General features: G+C 48.1%; 1 protein-coding gene across 5 annotated transcripts in view; it reads right to left on the bottom strand.

Moving 5' to 3' along the window:
* Nucleotides 1–21,525, bottom strand: part of TCF20 (transcription factor 20) — a 135,684-nt gene extending 114,159 nt beyond the window's left edge. For 3 of the 5 annotated variants that reach the window (XM_076336691.1, XM_076336710.1, XM_076336718.1), the window contains exons 1-2: nt 21,308–21,375; nt 8,469–8,579 (exon numbers count right to left, since the gene is read on the bottom strand). The gene's annotated coding sequence lies outside the window, so the exon portion shown is untranslated. Of the gene's footprint in view, nt 1–8,468; nt 8,580–21,307 lie in introns of all 5 variants that reach the window. The other 2 variants (XM_076336727.1, XM_076336736.1) reach the window with 1 other exon arrangement.
* Between the last annotated feature and the right edge of the window lie 233 nt (nt 21,526–21,758).

Here is a 21,758-nt window from a genome sequence, read left to right as displayed (position 1 = left end):
TAGAAGAGAGATGCTACTGCTCCCCCAACCCTCCTGCATCAGGAGTTGGCTGGGGGTGGGCTCAGTCCTTCGTACCTGTCCATAGCATAACCCCTTCCAGCCAACCTTGTCAATGTGTCACAAGGGCCATCCTCTCACGGCTGTTCTATCTAATTGGCACACACCAGCACCAGGGCTCCTTGCTGCTTGCTCTCTCCCCCTCTCACCAGGGCTATGCAGCATTAATTCTTCACCGGCAGCTATTGCTCTCCTCGTGCACGTTCCTCCTCACGGCTCCATCAAACACACCTCTGCTCCAACCCACCGCTCTGCACCACAGCCCTGGCCACCGGGCTCCTGACCCCCAGGACCCACAGCTGACCCAGCCCAGCTGCCCCCCAGCCCCAGCGGTGCTCTGCATGCATTTGGAACAGGAGAGCAGCTAAACCCCCCATCGCCCCGGGGAGCCGGCTCAGACCACCAGCCTCATCCTGCCTGCAGCTTAACTAGCACCTTAAGCCTGGAAGGGGAAAATGCCCAGCGCCCCCCCACCCGCACCTCTCTCTGCAACCCCGCCAGCCCTCCCCTCCCCAGCTCGCCACTGTAGCGTAAACCCTTTTGTTTCTCATCAGAAATATGGCAATTATTTCAGAAAAATCTCTCCCCTCACCACTGGTAGAAATACCACAGTCTGAGACAGTAGCTCTCTTGATGATCGCAGACAGTGGAATATTCCAGAAAAAGAGGAAGATTTGGGGAGGGGAGGAGGTATCTGGGATCCAATCTTCTTCCTCTCCCTGCCAACCCCCCTCCACCTCTAGCAGACTTCGTTTGTATCATCAGGATTTCTGTGAAATTTTCACCCAACTCTCCCTCTCTCCCATTTCAACTCCTGGCTAAGCTCTGCCAAAGGTGCACAAGAACAACATGCTGCTCCACTTTTCTCACAGGCTGGACAAATAAGTCTTCAGCTAGCCACATGTAAGCCATTAAAAATATATTAACATACCCAGCAGGGTCTGTCACTTTTTCTTTTCTCCCCCCCCCTCCCTTTTCTTAAACACAGAGAAGGAAGAAATCTTGCCACAGTAACAAGAGGTTTTCATCAAGTCTCATTACCTCAAGCACAGCCACGCACCACAGCCCCCACAGAGAACAGCCTTTGGTTCCCGCTGTTACTAAAGGAACGAAGATCTTAAACAAAAATTAAACCCAGGAGAGCATGAAGTTGGGAGCACACAAATGGATAAGGCAGGGAAGGGTGCGTGAAAGCCTAGTGGAAGAGCAGGAGCGGAGCCATCAGACAGTACTCCACTCAAGTGGCTCAGGAGGGATGGGGCAGGTTAAATGTGTCCCGCAGAGTGGGGCAGGGACAAGCATTTTCAAAGTTTCAAGCCGGCATCCAGAGGTATGCTATATTTCCCAGAAACTTAGTGACACAGCAACGTCCTGGAACATTAATAAGGCTCAGGGTAAAACCAGACCAGCAATTAGGATAAGGAAGACGCTTTTTCTAAGTCTGAGATGTTGCACAACAAGGATGATTTTGCACTCTTTGACATATGTCCATTTTTACTCCAGGGGTCCTCAACCCTTCCAAACGGTGTCATGGTCCACGCTTCCCAGAGTGGCTGCACAGCACATCTTAACCTGCAGCAGCTGCTCTATGCCTGAAGCAGGTGGCTGCTGGTGTTACTAGTTTGGGAGGAGGGTTTGAAGGGTGGGAGGAGCAACTCTACATTTAAACAACGGATTTCTATACCAGGGGGTTGTTAGTCAAAGGGCTATCAAGTCAAAGTGCCCTTAAACTGTAGTTTCTCAAGTATTTCTTTGGGCAAATCGCTGGGTTAAGCAGCTTTCCTCTCCACCCTGGCTACTTTAATCCAGATCAATTCCCTGATCCAGTTCAGTGTGCAGCAGCACGTTCAGCTGCACTGGCACAGCTGAACAAGCAGCTCAGGAGCAGCAGCAGCAGCAGGGGCTGCTGAAAACAACGCTCATAAAACTACACCCTCGGATTCAACAGGCATGGCACTTAGCCCCAGGAGAGCAAGATGCTGCATGCAAACCCCATGAAAACAAAGATAAGGGAAGAGGGATACTTCATGCATGGCTAACTGGAAAGAGATGACCTGAGCCAAACAGGATGTAAAACCCCAAAAATCTGGTGACAGTGTGGCCATGTTTTATGCACGTCTAGATGAGACATAAGTTTTATTTCTCCCATGGGAATGGAGGAAAGCAAAAAGCTCTCCCTTGTGAAGCAGGCAGTACAGCCAGGAAAGGCAGAGCTATGTAGAAGAGCCGACGACGGTAAAGCACTGATGAAAGGTGGACAAGGACCTCTGAGGAGCAAGGAGGAGGATGAGAACCCATGGCAGGTGAGTAGTGGGAACTGTGCGGGGACACCACAGAAATAACTCCTGGCAGAGTGGTGAGGAGCAGAAGGGAGCCAGGACATGAACTGGATCACACAGAGGCAGGATGGGGATGTAGAGGGGTCCACCCTGGGCGCAGAGGAGGGGATCAGGAGAAACACTAAGGAAGCTACTTCAGATCTCTGGTGTCACAACCATTCCAGTTGTGAACAGTCATTATCGGAACAGTTCATACACCCTCTGGTTCTGGAGTAATTACATCCATTCTGTAAAAAGACATCCCATAATGAGGTCTACCAGTATCACAGAAGCAGATAGGAGAGTAAGCAAAATGTCTGACTGTACTAGGAACAGACCAGAAAATAGCGCTGATTTCATAATGATATGATACAAGTCAAAGATATATTCTCCTCTGCAGCACTGAAACCTGCTCAACTCATCCTACCTTGGAAAGGGAATACAAGGAACAGAGGGGGTTCAGCAAGCGGCAGCAAAGAGAAGAGACTTGGAAGACAGCAAATGCTTATGTGAAGTCCACACATGCAAAACAACAGCTACGTGCTGGGGGGTGGGTGGGTGTGGGTGTGTGTGTGTGTCTTCTAGTGCAACCAGACTATTACTGCGTACCAGGGCTGTGACAGTGCACACTCCTCTCCCTAGGAAACCCATCCATCCTCTCACAGCCAGCCACCGCAACCTGGCAGTAATCGCCATCAGCCACGGGAGAGAGCCATCCCTTGAACAGATAGCAAGGCAGACTCTTTCCCCACGCCTGCCAAACTGGATACACTGCACACAGAGTCTTCACTGCGGAGCCTCATGGTTGGTATTTCCACAGCCTCGCAAACAGCTTGGCTGGGTTGCTCTCCCTACCCCCTTCAGCATAGATGGCCCAAACTCTGTCATGTAAAAGAAATCGAGACACCTGCTTTAAACCGATTGCAGGAATATACTGGAGCCTTACTCGCACTCCCGAGTTTCACAGCAACGTAATTAGGTCAGGGGATAGCTATGCTGTAACAGATTCCTCGGACTTGGCTTTATCCAAGGTAGAGACGCACATGAATGCTGCTTCAGCTTGTATCTGCACACTTGCCAGCAGCCTGGATTCTTGAAAACCTACTCCAAGTGACTAGCCCATCTCAGATCACAGCTCAGGCCCTTGATGTGGGCTCCCAGCTCCGTACTTCTGCAACAGCCTCCAACAGCAGCGCTAAGGACAGCAGAGTTTGAGCCAAGGTACAGCTGCCTGCAGCTGAAACAGGTCTCCAATAAATGCCAGAGGAGAAGGGGGGACAGGCTCTAGGCAGCACATGCAAGGAAAGCACTTGTATTGATGCTGGCTAAGGTCATCCCAGAGACCAGGAGTTTGACACCCATGATTAAAGCATAATCAAGAAATGTTTCCTGACAGTGAAGTCTATTAGGCTGTGGAACAGGCTCCCACGGGAAGCCTCATCCCACCGTCTCTGTAAGGAGTGATGGGGCAGGCAGTAGAGAATTGAGCCCCAGGACTAGCGAGATGGCCTGATGGGGCCAGTTCCACAAGACGCCTCTTTCAGGAGCAACACCGACTTAAGAAATTCCCTTTGCCCCTCCTGCAACATCTCCTCACCAGTTCTGTCAACACTGCTGCTTGCAAGGCAGCACCACGGACTAGATCATTGTAGCCTGGGTTGTTTCACATATTTGGAGGGATGGGGCTTTTGACCCACATCAGGTCACTGATGTATTTTACACCACAGTCCTACCAATGGTTGCATCCGCACAACCAATGGGATGACAGTGGTGACAGAGGACAGGAATGTGAGGTGGGAGGTGAGGAAACAGGAATTTCTTAGGCTGTGCTATAGGTATCTTTGTACTAACCCTGTGTGCATGAATTCAGGCAAAGAAAGGCAGTGGAGGATGCAACCAAGGTAGAGGGCGTTAACTACACCATGATTTAGTATGGTCAGACTTGTGTAATTGGACATGACCTAACATATATGGAAATTATCTTAATTTACAGCAGAGAATGTCCCTGTTAATAATATATATGGTATCAAGTAAGTTTCTGACACGCTGGGCTGGCACTAACTTAGTGTTTTAGGTCTGAAAGACTGTCTCAGTTTCGACTTTCTTTAATGTTTAATTGCCTCCCTTAAATGTTTCCTTTTTATATTTTTTGAATGGGGGAAAGATCAGCTTGGTTTCGAACTGTGCAGATCGACAGGAACACGTATTTTGCCCCATTTAAAGCTAGCAGACGCCTATCTCTCTTTTTGGTTTGGGGTTTTTTTTTTTTTTTTTTTGGTTTGGGGATGAGGGGGAAAAGGAGGTGTTAAGAACATCACAAAGTTCAAAATTAATGTCTCAACTTGTAACACATTTCCCCCTCTCCCACAACACTGGTTGCAGAAGCTACCCACGGCTGACACTACTCATGGAGCTCCATATGGTTCTGCTTCCCTTCATTTTTCCTCAGCCTGACAAACTTTGGCACTGCTCAGGTTTTCCTGGTCCTTAGGAAACAGAAGAGATTCCAATAATTCCAGCTTCTCCTTCCTTTGCTTTTACAAAGCTCCCACGGTGCCATCTATGAAAACCTATTGTAATGGCAAAGCATAAAGGCAAATTTGTCTGAACATCACTGGTGCTGTAGAATTTTTCATACTGCACTTAGTATTGCTAACAATTACTTATACTGCATTAGAGCTGAAGGACTTCAGTAACATCAGGATCCCTCATGCTCAGCACAACGTACACATACAGCAACAAGCATCTGTGCCTGACTAACAAGCTAGTAAAGTTATTTTATTTAAGGTAGAAAGGCTTCAAAATGAGGTGTCATTTTAAAGCACCCGTGAGTTGTACAATTGTACAACAACAATTTGTACAATTATCACAAACTACTCAAAGAAAGCTTCCAGTACACCCAGGAAGCAACCATGTACACAGTGAGTACCCTGTACGCACCATAACTCAGCAAGTGCTTTTTGCAGCTCCCTTCTACACTCAGTCATGAAGGATTTATATCATTACAGCCTCCAGCTATAGAGCTTTAGCTCACAGAGTAGCAGCTCACACTTTTAGCTCTGGAGATCCCCAGTTCAATCTGCTGCATGTCAGCCAAGAGGGCAGCTGTCATATAATTACAGCCACAACTTTGCATGTGAAAAAGTAGGGAGAGCGAACAGAGATCTTATTATAGAATTCTGGTTGCAACCTGCTGAGGTCCCTATTTAAAGTAACTTCTTGTAAAGAGGAGGGAGAAGGGGTTGGAAAAAAAGAAAAGAAGGGAAAGAGTATTCCAACTCAGCTTCCCAATTCTCTCTGTTTTGCAGAAGAAATCAGTGCTGCTTTGCAAGAAGTCTTTGATTACAAACGCATATGTGTATTAGACAAAGCACGCAAGTGCAGAGCCAGGAGTAAGGCTCTAGCCCCTTATCAGTCCAAAAAAAAGAAAAAGAAAAAAAAAATTCTCATTGCTGCAACCAAGACATCTGAAGTCCAACAAGGCAACTCAGTTTCTTTCTGAACTATAACCATTCACCAGCAGCCAAGCCATTTGGCTATGCAATTTAAGTATTAAAGTTTAAGTTCAAGAAATCTTAACTCAGTTACATCTTGTTTTCTTCAAACTGTACATACAAGCTCTCAGGCAGACTTAACAAAACAGAGAATCCGGGAGGAGAGTATGCTTGAACTACAAAGGTACAAACCATGGCAAAAAATTCAGTCTCAAATGAAAAGATCTTTTAATGAGTGCAACACAAAACAATTAGACCAAGTTTCTTCTTATCCATGAATCTTTCTGCAGATCCTTCTGCACACACAGCAATTTTTGAGCCAAACTTTTTTCCAAGCCAAGATGCTCAAAAACAGAATTTGAAACAATGTAATCCAGTTTTAAAGAAACATTAGTTTTCCCCCAACAATTATTCTAGAAATCTGTCTTTCCTCAGTAAAGCTATTTCAGGCTTAAGATACAGATTAAATTCTTTGCAAAACATTCTCCTCTCCTAGACAGTCCCAGCCAGCCAGCCAGCCATCCGTGACCCAGCAGCACAGAACCCATGGGTCCCCCATTGCCTGGGGTGAATCAACCACTTTGGACCACAAGCAACAGATGGGAGCTAACTCTCCAACTTCCTGCAAACTACTTACCCGCTTGCTAAATTCCACTTGAAGTACACCGATCTGACTCAAACTGTTCAGTACCTGCCTGCAAGAGCACAGACTCGCTGAAACACATCAACTAGTTCATGCACGCTACACCAGTGGCCCTTCAAAACTCCCTGAAACACAGTGCCGTGCTTCCAACAGGATTTGAAGAAGTACCTAGTAGACAGCCAAGCTGGAAGGTGTTCAGATGACTGCTAACACCAAGCACAAGCCTGCAACAGTTAACTCCAGAGTTCAGTAACACTTTGCATTTAAACCAGCTGAATTCTCTGGTGACATCCTCTCATCAGCCTTGTTTCTGAAGACCTGTTTTCATTTGGCTCAGAGAGTATTCTGCTCCTCACCTCGAGCAAGACCTACTCAGGAAATACACAAACTACCTGACCATCTCCCTCCCTTTAGATGAGGGTGAGGGAGAGAATCGAGGACACAAAGCCCAGTTTTGAAGAAAGCTACGTGCAGCTGCAGCAGCACAGAAACATTTGGGGCTGATTATACACACGCAGCAAAACCCTGGCTGGGCTCATCCCACAGAAGGGACCCATAAAAGGTTCACCTCTCCCTCACCTACTGCAACCAGGCAAAGCTCACGAACATCTGAACCACACTTGTTGCAGACGTCCAATGAAAGCAGTACAACCCTATGCAGAGATGACTGAAATAAGACACTGTTATGCTATTTTCTGGTATTATTTCTGTAAATTTAGCACTGCTAAAAGGTTCCAGATAGACATTCTCTGGAGACTGAAATCCTTTGCCTACCCTGAGAAGATATGCAGAGAGAACAGCAGCAAAACTTATATGTGCTTTTCTCATCTCTCCCAGCCTGCCGAGGCTGAAATGACTGACAAAGGTCCAAAATGAGGGACACACATAAATTATTAATATTGCACTAGTAGTCTCACTGTTGCTGTGACAGTCTAAAGACTTAACAGAGGCAGGCTCTGCAGGGAAATATTACTTTACTTCAAAATCATTCATTCAGGAAACTTACATACTGAGGAGAAAAGAATCGTTCTGCAGCACACTCTGTCAAACCCCTCAGCTTTAAGACCCTTCGTTTCTAAAGCAAAAGCAATTTTAACAAGAACAGGAAATCAACATGAAGCATAAGGCGCTTTGGATTTCAAGTGAGCAACACTGGAACAGCATTACTTCTGGACACAAACCCTAACACACATCTTCTCATGCCTGACCTGGAAAGTCCACCCCACTTCTGGGAGCCAGGTAAGTGTTTTGTCTCTGCAGCTGCTCTGCTGAAACAGCCAAGTGGCATACCAGTGAGAGGATAATGGGTAGCCGTGCACTAGCAATTGGAAGGGAGCCAAAAAGCCACTTCAGTTTGCCACTTGGGCTGCAACCTGTGCTTTAAGCCCGTGTGAGGCTCCGGATTCACATTCTCTCCAACCTTTTATTTCATTCCAGGTCTCACATTATACCTGCTGCCACAGTAGCCAAGTACCTGTAAGCAGCACAAAAAGAGATGTGGCTTCCTACTGATCTATTTGCTTCCTCTCCCCTGTTGCAAGGGGAACAGTTTATGCAGAGGTATTAGTCCATTTGACATTAATTTCTAGAACTGGGACAAATGACCTGAACTTTGACATTTCTGAAAAAATTATTTTCATCTTTCTTAGTAATCAGAATAGATTTACTTTTCCTTTAAAACACCAAATTTCCCTCCCAAAATATTTGAAGTAGTTACTGAAATGTTTTCTTTACCAAAGCCCTGCAAAGCCTCAAGATTATTAATAACATTTTGAATATAGAGGCACAACATTGCTCCATACCAATAAAAAAAAAAAGCAGTCAAATTTTCACACAATAAAGTAATTAATTTTGAAAACTAGTACTTTCTATTACAAATTCTTGCATTTAAAAAACAAAAAAAGGTTTCCACTAACTCTAGACATTGATGGGGGCAAAGAAAAAAATAGACCCTACCCCCAGCTGGATGGCATTCCTCTCTTTGGATGCAATGTGGTAACATTTGATTGATGCATCTGATCCATTCCAAAACTCCAGGCGATGTTTTAATCATCAATGGGCAGAATCCTATTAATTTTCAGGGGAAAAAAAAAAAAAAAAAGAAAAACAGAGTAGAATATGGAGGCAGGACACAGAGCACCTGGCATTTGTCTAGCAGATCCAGCTGATTTAGCTAGGTCCATAATAATCAACAGATTAAAGACTGAGTTGATGGCAGAAACTCACATCTACCAGTATAAGCCCCTTCCTCCCCTCCACCCTCTTTCTGCCATCTCAGCTCAACGCAGTCTCCCAACACAACCTGGAACATTAGTCCCATACCAAAGGAAATTAAATAGGAATAGGGAAAGGAGTGGGAAGAGATAAACCAGGGTAAATAGGGGTAGCATACAGAGCCCATTGGTATGCAACCAAGAGCCTGCACAGGCCCTTGCTACAGCAGAAAACAGGAGATCAGGCACGTACGAGGAGATGGCAGGAGAGCAGATGCGAGAAGGTGAAGGTTCAAGTGGTCCCTAAGCTCAGGGGTTAAGAAATGGCAGCAGGCAGAGTACAGAAGTGAGCCCCAGCATGCACAACGAGTTCAGCCTTCAGAAGCAGCAACACACCAGGCGACCGGCTAGCTTGGTGTCTGCTGTGATAGGCATTTTCATTATCGACGGGCATGGTACAAGAAATATAGTGTGAACCTTCCACATTAAACAAGGCTTCTCAGTCTGCCCATAAATTCATTTTGCTATCAGCCAAACCCAGATCCACCAATATCAACCACTTTTGCTCTGAAACAAGCCTCCACTTACAGTCTTGCACTGAACAGTTGCTGCTGTTTCATTTCAGCACTGATGAGCACCACAAGCTCTCAGGACCCGCCAACGAAAGAGGCAGCACAACCCCAAGAGGAATTGACCCATTCCAGCGGTGGCCAGAAAGCCAGCATCATCAGTGTGACCCTTCCAGCAGGCCAGCTGATGGGTCAGACCAGCCCCTGTCCCAGTCAACTGACCTGGAGCTGGGCACCTTCCCACTAGAAGTGGAAACGTGGCTGAATGGTCAGCAGGACAGCTGGGAAATACCCCTGGTCTAGCTGGCCAGCCACCTGTTTGGGAATGCGAGCTGCACATAGGTCTCCAGGCACATCAGTCAGTTGCCTGGTTGTTCCTTACATCTGTTCTGTGTTCCCAAGTCTTGGGAGGATTAGCAGCGGAGAAGAGCTGGACGGGGAAAAGTAGGGAAAGCAAGAACAAGCTGACGTACTGCAAAGGGAAGGGAGCAGCAGGCTGAAGACGGGATCTTACAGTAGGAAAAGTGGTTGCTACAGTGCAGAGCAGGAGCTGGGGGAAATAGGAGGGAGCTGTTAGCAGAAAGAAGGCAGGCGAGGGCATGCCACCACGGGGAACAGAAAGGGCGCGTAGCCCAGGTCTGATAAATCAGGTATCGCTGCCAGAGTCTTACACCAGCCCTTAAAGCCTCTACTGCTAACCAGGGGGCTCTAGGCTCAGCAACAAGAAGGATTTGCCACAAGCGTGCCCGCCTGGCAGCTTCAGGTAGTCATTTAAGGCATCTCAGGTCCAGACCATTAAGTACCCAAGAGATAAGGACACAGACCTTGAATTCGACATGACACAGTCACGTGGAGCTCACACAATGAGAGAAGGATACGCTCATAGCCCTGACAAGGACTGCACAGCTGCAGCTCGCACCTCCCTTAGCCTCCTCAGAGCAAGCGGTTGCATACCCAGCCAGACTGCCTTTGTAACCAACCCCCCCAGCCGGTCAGGAGGGCCTGAACCCTGGACCATCAGCAGTGAAAGCACAAACCTCCACCTCACGCTCTAAATAATTAAACTCTGTGGGAGCAGCAGCAGACTCATAAAACTCTTACACAGACCAAGCCAGCCATTAATGGGGGTCAAAGATGAACGCTCTATTTTTTTTAAGTGTGCTTTGATGCGTGGGGAGAGTGGTGAGAGGAGATCTTCATTACCCTCTCTGGTACCTGATGAATTTTTTCTTTCCTGGCTATCAACACCTCCTACTTCCACCCAAACCCCATACTGCTGGCAATAATCCGGACAGCCAGAGACAATTAGAAGGTGTGTTTGGACGACATCTGTGCTAGCCAGTCACCTGCAGGTAGGGAAGCAAAAGGCCTCGCTGAGCAAAGCCAGGCTCTACCAGAGAGGCTCAGCCGGTGCTTATTACAAGGTTTGGGTTTCACACAGATGCTGCCGGGTGGAATCCCAGGGCCAGCGTGATGCTGAAAGTCATGCAAACCACAACCTCGCACACCATCTCCCCTACAGCAAGGCACGGAGCAGAGCACAAGCCAGTAAAATCTGTCGGGATTATTAGCTTGGGCTCGGAGCCAGAGCTGTAAGCTGCCACAAGGGCAGGGAGGCTGCCTGCAGCCCTGCAGGTCAGCGGGAAGGAAGTGGAAGTCCCCTGACAGGCAAGGAGAGGCAGCAGGCAGGAAAGGCAAGACACAGTTGAGAAAAGGTCACAGAAACACTAGTCTGACCCGCCCCTTCTGGCCTTAAAATACATCTATATACACACACATGCGTGAGCTTCTTACTACTCTGCTTTGTTCAGACACTTTAAGGAGAGCTCTGCTCTTCCCACTGCCTTTGCATTCCCCCAATCCACACCAGTTCTGGAAATGGTTATTTAGGCTTTCCATCAATGAAAACATTGGGTGGAGAGAAAAAAGAGCAGCTTGTTTCAGGGAAGGAGTCACCACATTGACACAGAAAACTCCCCCAGCAGCACGCAGGGATGTTGGATGCTCTATCGGCAGTGCCAATTCCAGCCTGCACTGGCCGAGCCTCTGCCAGCCTGTTTTCTCTGCTGTGTTTGCTCCGTGTGGAGGAGAGGCCACAGACTGGAAGTGGCTCCAGGATCTCTGCTGCTGTGCTGAGAAAATGGCTGGTGTAGCAAAGTCAGCTTTTATTTATTATTTATAAGTAGTCCTGATAGATGCCCCTTTTTTCAGGTCACTAGGAACCTTCTCCCAGCAAACCCCAATACTTGCGCTTTCAGAGGGAAGTTAAGAGCTTTACACGCAACACCAGCACTCATCTTTCACAGCATGGCAAAAGCAGCAGCTGTTACTTCCATTATTCTTGGAAATAAGGGGGAAAATAGCTAGGACTCTCGAGCCTTGGCACCTCTTCCCTCCCACCGTTTGGCTACCAGAGCTACAGTTACTATTCAGGGCAGAAGTGCTCAGCAGGGCACACATTCCAGGGGGCTGAGCCATCCCGCATGGCCAGGCTCAAAATGGCAGACAGCGATGAACAGGATAATTAGAAAGTACAACAGAAACCGCAACATAAAAACAAGCGGCTTCTATTACAAGAAATGGTCCTATGGCATGGTTAGATCCATCACCCCATATGCTGGGTCGTGGTGGTGCCTCAGGAGCCTGCTGCTATTATCTGTTTGCAATCACATTTCAGCCCGTCTTTCTGCTTAATGCATGAAAAGCAGAGCTAATCAGATTCGCTCTCTCTTTCCGCTTAATGTCTCCAGTTCCCAAGCATGCTCTGTACTGCTTCAATTGATGTTCAACTAACACTAGCCAGGAGCATGCGGTGCAAAAAAAAAAAAAGGAACTACCTATTAATTTTAGTCCTTCTTTCCACCTATTATGTCTAAAATTCCTTCTACGCTTAAGCTTTGCAAACAAAAGTCAGGAAATTCCCGTTTCCCTCTCTACACCGCACCCAGCTCACGTATGAGTTCCCTTCTCCAAACTGCTCCTCCAGTGGTATCTGGGCAATTAATTATAGCACAGATCTATCAGGCTTTCCTCTTACTCTCTGGGACAGCTTTTTTAAATATTTCCTGGCTAGGAACTTCCACAGAAGGATGTCTTCTGCTGGCACCGTAATAGCCCCTCTTTGTTAATCTATCTGAAGTGACCATCACATGCTCTCCTCCCCCCTCTCCCCCCAGCACTATTTAATTATTGCACTCCTGCACGGGAACTCTAACGTGCCCTCGGCATTTCCAGTCTGAGGACAAACAGGGCCCTGGAATGGCTGCTTCTTTCACTGCATTCCTTCGCACTTCACAGAGCAGCTGGAGCATTGCTGGAGTCAGCTACGATACCTGAATCTTCGCTAGAGCGACCAACACAACAGCAGAGAAGGCCCCAGACTGGGCAGACTGCATGAAAATTCAGCTAAGAGATCCAGGAAAAGACTAGCTTGCGGGAACACCCATCATCATAAGCCAGGTTAAGCAGCGCAGGAGGAGAGTCACCCATTACAAGCACAACTGAAGATTTGCCAGAAGACCAACAAAAATATCAGCAAGTATTTACAGGAGATGAGAAAGAGATGTAGGTGGAAGACAAAAGTGCCAGGATACATATCTCTATCCAGAAGGAGTAGGGAAAAAAAAAAAAAAAGGGAGACTGCAGAGATGAAACCCCAGACAGCCTCTGCATCTGTACACATCCCCCAGCTAATACCCACTACATCAATCAGAACAATGGCAGCTCCGGAGAAGACCCCGATTATCCAGCTCCTTCACTAACATCTTCCCCAGAGGCTGCACACGTGTGCAAGGGGATGGAAGAAAAACGTACTTCTCAATGAGATTACTTACAGCATTTTCTATATTGCCCACTCTCTTATAAATGTGTCTTTTTAAAAAAAAAAAAAAATATCGCAGCTGGCTTATAAGTGTGTCAGATTTAAAAAAAAAAACATATCCTTGAAAACAAAGACACTTTGTGCTCAGCATATCCAGTGGCACCATTATTTAATATCAATACACTGGTTCTTTCCTTTATTCACTTCATCCTTGGAACACAAATCCACTGTAACAGCCACCCAGTGTATAATCTTACCGTGCAAAGCAACACAACCCTACAACAGTCTTTCTCTTGCCATAATATCTTCACATACCAGCGAGAAGAATTTAGGCTTAAATGCTCAAAAAAAACCCCAACCAACTGCAGTACAGCATGAAACAAATCTCTAACAACTCTCAAGTTGGAGCAAATTTGCTTGTCCCTCTCTACTTTCCTCATTTGAAAATGGCTGCACAAACATTTCTAATTTGTGCACCACACCGATTGCAACCTGCCCCTCCCACCAGGTATGGCGGCTCGGTCAGTCCACACATGCATAGGCTCACTGCATCCTGCTGCCTCTGGCACACTACTCTTCACTGACATCATCTTCACCTTCATGCTGTATAAAATTCACCAGACAGACACAGTATCTGCTCCTTTAGCCATAAAGCAATCCCTGCAGGCCAGCAGACGCCTCCATCTAGTCTCTCAAAAGCACACTCTGACCTGCACCGCGCCCCTGCTAAGTAGACGCTGGGGCATGCATCTCGTTAGGTGACACATCCCTCCTTCCCTGCAGTCAGCAAGGGCTAATACAGACACACCGATATATCAACAGCAAAGCCAAGGCAGAAACACTGTTCACACTGGTCAGCAGAAGCAAAGTTCGCCTTGGCCAGTTCCCACGGAGTCTGAGCTTCGGCACACCCCTGGCTTCATCACATCCCCAGAGCAAGATGGCACCATTCTGCAATACCACAGCAGTGTCCCACAAGGCCTTCCCAATTTCTGCTGGTGCCTGAAAATTAGCTAGGCAGTAGGACCTGAAGCAACTGCAAGTCACAGTTCAGAGACTTCCTCCTGGTGCCATGGTACCCAACTTCAGGCCTGGCTCACCACGGGCGTGCAGAAACTTCTCCAGATGTTTCCCTGCCCTTGCCATTTATCCCAGGCCTCAGGGACCACCTGATCCCACCAACTCCGAGGCCTCAGTCCAAATGGCTGCCATCACCATGTTTGGGGAAGCTCTTTCATGAACTCAGCCTACAGCTATCTCCTCAGGCAGCTTCCTTTTGCCCTCTCATAAGGGGAGGGTTATGGCTACTATTTTTTGAGCCCTTTAATAATAATATATGAGCCTAATAATAATAATAATAATTCTTAGGCTCATAGCAGTGGGCTGTTAGCAATGGGCTCTTGGGAATGACAGTATGCCTCTTACTGCAGAGGCAGTGAAACTCAACCTGTTCCCTTTTTTCCCCCCTTTTGAAAACACTGCTTGGGAATGGAGTCAGCATCTGGACGCACACAAGTATATCCCAGGAAAAGAATGAGAGGAGCAGAGGGGAAGGGAGGGACCTGAAAATGAAGGCTGAGGGCAAGGTTTCACATTACAGATGAACCAGGCTAACAGTTCACTGCTGCCAAAAAAGGGGGGGGCCACTTCCACCTTTCTTTCATTCCCAACCTTTCACTGCTGGCAAAACAAATCTCGCCCCTCCTGCGCTGCAGCTCTGATACTAGCCTGAACCTGGTGAGCAGGTTCAGCTCTCTGTCCCAGGAGAAAACTATTCACTCTTTTATATTTTTGGGCAAGTCAGCTTTCTGAAAGCTGAACAAGCTGAATCCATTTAGCACCAGAGTGGGCACAAGGCAAGGAATACAGCACAGAGCCACGAACAAGGCATGACCAGCCCTCTTAGAAGGAGCAAGTGGTTAGATTGGTCCAGCCACAGCAAGAAAATCCATCCTTACCCACATGAAACTGAGGTTTCACCCAACAAGTATACTGGTCAGCACAAAAGAAAGGGCCTAGCTGAAAAGCCTGCCATAGAGGTGTTTGCTAATAATATTAAACCAGGGAGTTTTACCTATTATTAGGCTCTACCTACCAATAGCATTTCTGAACTGGATGATGAAGGCAGCCATGTAGGTAAAGACTGACACTAAAACTGAGCAGACCCAAACCAGAGAGAAATATGAGAGGTACTTCAGCATTTCCAGTAATAATTATGCCTATTTCTGAATTGGACTCTGTTATTATCAAACAAGATGGCTGCCTTCGTCACTATGCTCAGAAATGTCTGTTTTCATTACAAACAACAATTAGTTTCAGGGTGCTCTTGATAAAGCATTTTTCTTTCCCCATCAACTTCTACATCATCAGATGAACAAAAATAATGCAATTCTTTTTGATGGGAAAAAAAAAAAAACCAAAACACAAAAACCCAAGCCCGTATTACTCCACTGTCTTTATTCCTCTCCACCTCCTCTGCTCAATTACTAAAAGCAATTTACAGACAATAAATGTAACTTCACAGCTGCCTGTATGAAGTATTCCCTTCATTTTATAGATGAGGTTACAGGCTATACAGAAATTATTATCAGCGAGGTCTACTTCAAAGCTGGATAAGCAAGAGGAACAGATGAACTCTTAAAGAATACAGATCATGCCTGTACTCTAGTAAAACCAGTAATAAAGAATTAAGGATGTTACCAGTTGGATATAAATTCCTTGAATGTATTTGCTTAAATACAGTAACAAACAAAAGCTTGCTTTGAGGTTTTGCTTGGTTTTATTCTATTTTTATTAGGAACAGCATCATGAGATTTCAGATTTACCGCTCAGCATCCCATAAACCAAACATCCTCGCTTTACTAGTTAACACATGCTTAACTGCTAACCTCACGGACTCAAAGAGGACTGGGTCTTTCCAGTTGGTGCATGATCACCAGGAATCTGCAGCTAGAAACTCTGTACATAATTTTAACTGATGAAGATAAGCAAGCCAGGAGAGAGTCCAATGTTTTCTGCCACAGCCTCACTGGCTTTGGCTTGGCTAGGAGGAGCAAGAACCTATGTCTGTTGTTAAAATCGCCAGCAATGACTTTGAAAAAGCACCAGGAGTAACAACACTAAAGGGAAAAAAAAAAGAAGTGCAGTTTTGTACAGGCACTCTTCTGATGATAACTGCTCCTTAAGGCTTAATAAAAATGCACAGCCAACTTTACTTCTTCCACACAGAAGTAGAGCTCAGAAATAGCACCTGAGTCTAGTTACACAACTCAGCAGGCTCAGCTTCTCCCAGGAAGAAAACACCACCAGCATGCAGGCAGTCCGAAGGCTGAGTCACCTGAACAGTCCCTTCAAGGGAAAATAATCCTATTTAGAATTTGGGTGTTGGTATTGAAGACAAAAAGGAGTGTTAATTTTGGCACCCCTTAATTACACTGGTTCCACTCCATCCATTTACTACTAAACCTAACACCTGTAGGTTAGTAAATTCACCATGCTCCTCCACCCATCCCCAAGATCCTTTCCTGAAAACTGTCCCCTCTTTAGCCAACAACCACCTGTCATTGCCCGTACGTTTCCTTACCCTTGACTAACACAAACTAGTATTTGTACAACCACAGTGCTTGGAAAACTAATTTAGGATTAAGGCCTTCATTTCTAGCCTGCATACAAATAACAGGCGCGCTTAAACCAACATGGCGTTGTGGGCTTCTGTGCTGTGACTAGCTTAAAACCAAAAGCCGTATCATGCACGCATCAAAAAACAGATAAGCTTCAAGATGGACCAAAAAACCAAACACAACACAAAGGATTTGGACTTGTAAAATCTCTCACATGGGGAGAGCTGATAAACACAGTAACATTTCTAGCAGAACTGCCATTTTCTGCATTTTCACTGCAGCAAGTACAGGTGTTTGTGCCCACCGATACTTGTGCCCTTTCCACCCAAGCCTGCAACAGCATCACAACCTCGCACTAACCCCGAAAACGGCTCAGCAGATGCAGCTGCTGTGGAAAGCGCCTGCCCCAGCAAGCGGGAGTCCATGCACAGAGCACGCAACCCATGCTCCCCTTTCTAGGAAAGGTCTAGGGCTGTTCATGCCAAACCATCAAGCCCCAAAACCTCCCAACAGCTGCACAACAACAGGAGGAGGAGAGAGGCGACCTAATGAGCTTGAACAGGTAGTCCTGCAGTTTAAACCGGCACCCCGATGTTACCAGCAATGCTACGGGAGTCCAGAACTCGACTCCTACCATGAACCCAGTCCAGCAGCCACCATCCGCTCCACCTGAGGACAGGCCACAGCACTCCTCCCTCTCCTAAGCTCTTCCAAAGGGGATAGACTGGGAAAGAAACCAGTGGCTCAGGCTGAGAATTTTATTTTTGAGGTTGGTAGATCTGTTGTGGAGACTGATCCACTGATATTTTTCTAATATAAGGAACATATAAGATGCCTAGAATTTGATAGCTGCTTTTTAATTAAATTGAAATAAGTAAATCACAGCCTGTTGCCATGGAGAATGAACAGACACAGCCTCTTGACTCCAGGGCAGGATCAAGCAGGAGAGGCAGACAAGGCTGTGAAATTAAAAACACCTATTTTAAAGCAAATGGGCTTGATAATTAGCAAAAAACATGGCATAGGGAAATAATATAACCATATGGCAGGAAGTGGTTTTCAAGGTGAACTACAAAGCTGTTTTAAATAAATGAATAAACTGCTGGAGCTGCTGGGTCACTTGCAGAATCATATATGCAGGATTAAATGTGATTTAAAAAATACACCAAAAAAATAGCAATTAGCTCTTCTTTCAGTTTCCTGCCTATAGCCTGCATCTGTGTCTGTTCTTATTTTTAAGGACTTGTTTCAAGTGATTAACGTTTACACCTATTTGCAGTTACCAGAGAGCCGTCAAACTCACACGTTTTGAAAAGCCTTGTGGTTCACCCTGAAGCAAGAACCAAGTTTATGGGATATAAAACCTTTTATCTCTTACTCAGTGTCATTACACAATCCTGGCCAGGTCATCAGACACTAATAATCATTCCTGAAGCTGTGCATCCCTGTTATGACTTCCATGACAAAGTGACTTGGGGGGGGGGGGGATTTGCCCCACACACACCATGTATCAGACCCTGTGCTACACCTCTCAAGAAGCACAGCTCAGAGAGAGTCAAAAGGTAACACTGGTCTGTCAGGGGGAGGCAGCAGGACCCTCAGCATGAGCTTGGCTGATGGACAAGAGCCTCGCCAGTTTGTCCAGAGCACAGGGCATCAAAATATTCCACCCCTTCCTGCTTCCGACCTCACCTGCTGCCAGCTCACCCCTGTCAGCAAAGGCTGCCCAGAAAGATGGGGTTGAATAGCTTATGTTGCTCCTATACCACCTCTGCAGAGAGGGTATTGTGTGGCGGTTGTCCCGCCCTTAAGACACTTGTGCTTTGCTTGGATCTAAAAGGGCCGCAGCAAGGAAACTCCCTCATCACCTTTTCGAGCCCAGCCAGGGCAAATCTGAGCAAGACTGTCTTACAATTTCCAGTGAGCATGTGGCCAAAGTGCATCAAATTCACAATAGCTTAAAAATACTTGAAATAAATTGAACCTGATGACTCAGTTTCAAAAATGTGCTGTACATTTTTTTGAAGGGAAGGGACAGACGAACTAATTTTCACTTCAAACCTCCCATCCGCTCTAGGGGAAAAGCCAATCTTTTCTCCTATTTTGTGAAAACACAAGTTGTCAGCCACAGTCATTAGTCTTCCATTGCAGCTAATGACCCACATGAAACAAACTGTCAGGGTCCCAGTCCAGGCCCTCATGACACAGCCGGTTACATTAAAAATCAGTCATATTTTCAGCACTAATCAACAGAATTTGAGCTGGCTATTGACAAGTTCTCTTCTATTCCTCACCACGACCAAGAAACACCCCGCAAAGGGAGGGCAGTCAGGACAGAAATCTTAGAAAAAGAAGGGGTTGGGGAAAAGTGAGCAATTAAAATCAGTATTGCCTGCTTTCACGGTTTTGCCCCATATTTTGGAGCATTTGCTGCTTTAACTGAAGTTACACTACATAAGATTCGTGGATTTCATTAAAAATCAAATCCAGGTCCAAGCCTGCATGAAGATATGCATGAACTTGTAAATCTGGTTCACCTTGAAGGATGCCAACAAGGACCCCAATGCCACTCTTTAAAAATGCTGGGGTGGGCGGCATGAGCAGGCTAAGTCGTAGTCTTTGAACAGTTGAGGCTGACAGTAGTATCTGCCCAACCTCCTCACTCACGCACCCCCTTTCTTTCCAAAGCCTGCAGCAAGAGGAGATATGAAACATTTTGGGACACACTAGCTGCACTGGAAGGTGCTACACACCCTCGGCCTTCCCTGGTGTGCAATCGGTTTCCTGCTGTTTGAATCACAGTCCTGCCCTACCACCTGAACACAAATGGCTTCGCCGGGGCTGTTTCTGCCCTCACAGGCACCGGATGGCTTGTTTCTCCTCACCTTGTAGCTTTACTTATGTTTAATTTTGACTTAAAGAGATGTAACACAATTATCAAGGCTGGCCTAGCACCTTCCTCTGAAAGGGAACTGTGGTTTCTTCTCCGTCCCCGCAAGCCAAACTAACCACGCAAGGGAAGACTCCTTCCCTGGGACACTCCCAGTTGGACAGAGCCAGGGTTAACAGGCGCCTGCATTAAGACTCAAGCCAGGTGGCCACTTGGCATATGAAGGAAGATGTTAGCTGTGCTCAGGAGCAAATTATTTTCATATCACAGCAGAGAGGGTAGTGAGTCAAAAAAAAAAAAAAAAAAGAAAGGAGAAAAAAAAAAAAAAAAGCCCCTCACATAAAACCGTTCCCTTCAGCAGCATTGTACCGCGCCATACACACAAAGAGGGGAGAGCACTCACAGGGCTGAGCCCCCTGCCCAGGCTGCCCACAGCCCCTGTTCCCATCACTCGTGCTCTCCCCTTGCCCACTCTTCCCCAACCTCCAGCCTGCCCCCGTGCCACCCTAGCTCCCTTCAAGCCCCTCCTGCACCCCCAGCCCATCTCCCCAGGACCCCCTTCTCCTACCCACAAACTTCTCCTGACCTCTACACCCCCAACACCCCTCCCAGCATGACACTCTCAGCACCCACACACAGCAAAACCAGGGGAGAGTGCTTCCCAAACAGGAAGAGGCTTCAGACACCAGCCTTGCCGGGGTATTTTACACCCGTCAGCAGGTCTTGCCACGCCGCTGCCTGGGCTCCCACCATGAGTTTCCAGCCATAAACCTCGGTGGCTGCGAGGCCACTTGTTTGAGGAGTGTGTGGCACATGTGCGTGCCCCCGCCGCTGTCAACAACTTCCCGTCACAGTCCCGGTGGGCAAGTTCCCGGGTGGGCGAGGGGCTGCCTACCACCGCCAGCAGTAATCTGGCTTGGGAAAGGCAGCTCATAAGCGGGATGGCACTTTAACAAAAATAAAGATCACCTTAATATTCTTCTTAACAGCCAGGAAGGTCACACGTTGGTCCATAAGTGGGGTGGAAGATGGGCGAAGGGAGGGGAAGGAGGGGAGAGGCAATGCACAAAACCGCACGGCATTAACTGTTTGTTCGCCATAAAAAGAAAATAGTATGAAGGAATTGGAGATTAACGACGGCTGCACGCAGACAGCCGGACAGAAGCCCACGCGAGAGGATGAGCGGCAGCCTGCGGGAAGCATCAGCGCTTCCCCCTGCTCTCAGCAGCCCCAGAGACTGCCCCGCTGCCCCCGCCGCCGCCAGGCCCGGCTGCGGGAGCCCCCCGCGCGCCGGCGTGGAGGCGCCTGTCCTTCACACGCGGGGAAGGCGGCTGAGGAACGCGAGAGGCGAGGGCGGCGGGTCTCCCTCCCGCAGCGCCCCGTCCCCGGGGGGCGCGGGGAGAGCTCGGGTTACGGCCCGCTTAAAAACAAATAAAACCCGCAGTAAACGCCACACGCGCCGGCGGCGGACACAAAACCCAAGAGATTAAAAAACTCACCTCAGAACAAACGGGGGGCGCAGAGGACGGGGGCTGCCAGTCTCCCCCCACGCCGCCGCGCACCGCCGAGGCGGGTCGCCCCCGTCAGGGTGAGACACCCCCCCCGCCCCTCCCGCGAGGTGGGGGGGCGCCCTCGCGCGCAAGGTGAGGCGGGCGGGCAACCGCCGTAACGGCCGCCGCTTACCTGTGGGGGCCGTCCCTCAGGGTCCCATGGCAGCCCCGTCCCGTCCCGCCCTGCCCCGTCCCGCGGCGGGCAGAGGGGCTCCCGATTCTTTGTTGCGCGGAGGGGAGCGGGTACGGATCCTGTCAGCTCATGTGACGCGGCGGGCTCGGTCTCCGGGGCTTTTCCTTGCTGGTTTTTCCTCCTCTCTCCCCTGCCCGCCCTCCGCCGGCGCTCAGGGCAGGCCCCGCAGCCGGGCGCGGGTCTCAGGCCCGACTGGCTGCTGGCAGAGCGGCGGCGGGGGAGGAGGAGGAGCCGCCGGCGGGGCGGGCTCCCTCGGCAGAGCCGGGCGCGGAGGAGGGCTCTGGCATCTCACAGCGCTGCCTGGAGGGGGAGGCGGCGGGGGAGGGCGCTGCCCCGGGTCCCTGCGCCCCGTCGTGTGTCGTCCCCCCCTCCGGCGCCCGCTCTCGCCCCC

This window comes from Aptenodytes patagonicus, chromosome 1 (genome assembly GCF_965638725.1).
Source record: "Aptenodytes patagonicus chromosome 1, bAptPat1.pri.cur, whole genome shotgun sequence".
NCBI classification, from domain to species: domain Eukaryota; kingdom Metazoa; phylum Chordata; class Aves; order Sphenisciformes; family Spheniscidae; genus Aptenodytes; species Aptenodytes patagonicus.
The sequence above is the reverse complement of the archived record's forward strand: the minus strand, read 5'-3'. Positions and strand labels throughout refer to the sequence as shown.